Here is a 3,900-nt window from a genome sequence, read left to right as displayed (position 1 = left end):
TTCATTAAACATGTGAAAGTGTGTCTTTCTTTTCAGTTTTATATTTTTTCTCTTGTCACTGACCACTCACAGTCCAGGGGTGTAAGGGGTACCTTCCACGTAGGCGCCCAAATGTCAACCTCACTTCCACCTTAGTGCACCCTGGACTAAAGACTAACGAGGCTCTGGCGACTGGCACTATGGCCAGTATAATTTTGTTTGTATTGTCCTGTTCTTTTGTCCTTATGTGTGCTGAGTGTTCTTTGCAGCCTCAGCTTTTAACAAAAGTCAGAACATTTTAACATTTTATGGGGTGTAAGGGGTGATCTTCCACGTAGTACACCCAAATGTCAACCTCACTTCCACGTTAGTGCACCCTGGACTGAAGACTAACGAGGCTCTGACGACTGGCCCCATGGCCAGTATAATTTTGTTTGTATTGTCCTGTTCTTTTGTCCTTATGTGTGCTGAGTGCCCCTTTACAGCCTCAGCTTTTAACAGAAGTCAGAACATTTTAAATTTTTTAGTTATGCAACGTTAGAGTTGTTATTTGTAATGGTAAGGGGCTGGCCCCCGTATCATGTGACGGGAGCAAAATAGCCTAAGTGCTGACGCTCCCAAAATTTTAAATTCAAATCAATTTTAACATTTTATGATTTTAATTAAGCAACGTTAGAGTTGTTATGTGTAAAGATAAGGGGCTGGACCCCATATAATGTGACGGGTGCAAAATAGCCTTCGTGCTGACGTACCCAAAATTTTAAAATCAATCAAATCACTCACAGTCCACTTTTCAGTTATCGTGATGACATTGGAAGCATATCATTGCTCGGGGTCTGGGCACATTGGCTTGAGGCAAGTGGCACCGTGCAAGGCAGTTTTCTAATCCTTTGCTCTCTGACAGAAAGAGCATCTGCCTTTGCTTCCACCAGGTTGAGGTGGCTGTTGCGCTGGTAGCCGAGAAGCTGCTTCTTCTGCAACAATCTTAGCCATAGTCATCTTGAGCTCTCTTGGAAGAACTTCCTTTTCCTGCCTTTTCAAGATATGTGGCTTCACTAACCCCATACTCAACTCTTGCAGGAAACTGCGTCTAGTGTTGTTTGGTCTAGTGTTGTTTGGGTTGATGGTACACTCCTGGTTTGCAATTCCTAACAGAACCAGAGCATTTACTCCCGCTTGGTCAAGCATACCAAAGAAGAATCGAAGTGGCCATATTCTGTTTCTTCTTGCCGTGGTGTAAGTGTGGCAAAGTTGATCATCAAAAGTGTCAACCCCTCCCTTAGTTTTATTGTAAAAGGTTATTATTTCAGGCTTGCCAGATTCTTCACCGATAGAGGCATCTTTGTGCATAGTGGAGAGGAGAACTACTGTTTTATTTTAAAACGTAGGAGACTAAGGTCAGGTCTTTGTCAAAGACATAGAACGAAGTTTCAATATGACGTCCTTTTGCGTTGATAAACGAAGGCGGCAGTTCTCGCTTGTTTTTTTCGCATTGTTCCAACCATGGTGATCTTGTCTTTAGCGAGCGAGCATTTCTTTAGCAAGTGGGACTGATGTAAACCAATTGTCCATGGTAATATTTCTATATGTACCATGTATTGGCTTGGTAAGCTTTCGCACATAATACGCTGGAACAGATTGATCAGCAGGCTTTTCTACTTTTCTTGTATAGGGCATGGCATTGATCATACGTTTCGGAATCACAAAGGTTCATAATCTTTAGGCCATACTTGTCTGGGTTACTCTTGATATAAATTCGGAACCCATCCCAAAAGTTACTCATCAAAGGTGCTGCAAGGCGATGGTGAGCCGTGCAGTTCCCAATGAAGATTTCCCAAATTTCAGTTTATCATCTGCTTTGCAAGCTTCACGGGTTGACTTGTCGAATCGTATGCATAGGGTCAAGAATTTGAAACGAGGAACCACGAAAAATGGCGGACCGTAACTTTCTGACCATAGTTCCTCTAAATTCACACAGCTGTATTTCAATAAGCCCACCAAGTACAGAAATCCGATATACGATTTCACTTCTAAATTATTTGTTGCTGAAATGTATCCAGTTCCTAACTTATACGTGGCTGCACGCAATGTGATGTGCACATTTGTGCGCAGTGTAATTTCATTGATGATGTCGTCTGTAAATAAAAGACGGCAGCATCGGCTGCTTCGTTCCCCTGTATGCCACGTGTCGACCCAACAGAAGGATACATCAGCACTGGCAGATAAAAACACGAGCCGTCTGAAGATTCGTTGCACTACTGGATGCTGGGAATACGGCGAATCCAGAGTCTGCAACACGCTGGTCGAATCACTGCATACAAGGACCTTCTTCAGACCATTGACGTCTGCAAAGTCCAGTGCCTTTAGAATGGCGTACAACTCTGATGGAACAGGTAGGGTGTAGCGAGGGACTGCAACTTTGAGAGCCTAGCACGAAGGCGCAACAAACTGATTCGACTGTGTTGGACCCATGCGTATAAAACATTAAAATTGGGATGCTTCTCAAGAAGCTCTAAAAACCGCTGCTGGTATACAACCATTGGTGTTTCTGCCTTTGGAAGTGTAGTGAGAGAGAAATCGATCGAGGGTGCATAAAACTCCCAGGTCGGGAGAGGCGGAATGAGTGGAGAGACGCCAGGAAGATCACTGTCAACACAAAGTGCTGACAGGATCTCGTCTGCACGAACACCAAATGGTCTAGTGACACTAGGGTGGAGCAGATGCCTTTTCAGCCTACTCTCATCTGAGACAGTGTGATATGAAGGATGTGAAGGCATCGTCTTCCACACGGACTATGTTTGTGCAAATGTTTGTATTGTCGGATTTGTGAATGTGTTGAGGAACTGTCGTCTGTGTCACTCTTAAGTATATCAAGAGTTCTTTCCACCATGTACGAGCATGTGACTTCTTACTCAGCAACTCCTCTGTCCTGTATCGTACTTCTAGCCTAAATATATCAACTACAGGGTGGAGCACAAAATGATCCACCATTTTGTTGTTGAATAAAAACTATATTATAAAGAATCTCTCAATGAAACATAAATTACACAAAGGTTACACTTTGGAAGAACGTACTACTGCAGTACATGCTCAATATGGCCACCGTTTTGACTTTTAACCTCAGTCAAGCGAACACTAATATTTCCAATTACCCTACGGCACATGGGTTCCGTAATTCTCTGAAAGCCTGAGCAAGTCTTCGCGGTTCCATTAAATCTTGAGGTTTTTTTTTCCCCGAAAATCTTGTCCTTCAAAAAACCCCAAAGAAAATAATCACAGGATTTGAGATCTGGGTTATTTGCGGGCCAGGATTGTCCACCAGCTGAACGATCAGGATTTCTGTTTGAAATTACACGAAAATTGAAAATTTAGTGCAAAAAATCCAGCACAATATTTACTGTGTATGGTCTTCCACAGTCTTGCATAAACCACTGCATATTGAACGGTAAGGCTGTGGCAAGAAGTTGTGGAATAAAACTATTGTGGAGGATGGTCAAGTAACGTTCCCTGTTTACTGTCTCCTCAAAGAAAAAGGGTCCAATCAGACTGTAACCTTCGGTGCATGGCTAACTTTTTGATGAAGCACTCGTGGATTCTGAGCTGCCCAAAAGCGCACATTTTGTTTGTTAACCACACCATCCAAATGGAAGTGCGCCTCGTCAGAAAACAACTTGTACAGAGTTGCATTGTTACCCTCGGCCCAATTAGCGAAGGTCATTCTCTTCTGTTTCTGTTCAATTGTGAGTTTTTGCACCACAGTAATCTTGTATGTATACATGTGGAGATCACTTTTAAGAATCCTTTGAACAGTTCGTCTTGATATCCCAAGTTGTGTTTCTGCTTTTCTGGTTGATTTTCCAGGACGTCTCTGCATAGCGACGTGGACGGCTTCAATATTCTTAGGTGAACATACAGGTTTAC

Source organism: Lepisma saccharinum (genome assembly GCF_977018435.1).
Source record: "Lepisma saccharinum chromosome 12 unlocalized genomic scaffold, izLepSacc3.1 SUPER_12_unloc_1, whole genome shotgun sequence".
In the NCBI taxonomy this organism is placed as follows: domain Eukaryota; kingdom Metazoa; phylum Arthropoda; class Insecta; order Zygentoma; family Lepismatidae; genus Lepisma; species Lepisma saccharinum.
Note: the sequence above shows the minus strand (reverse complement) of the source record.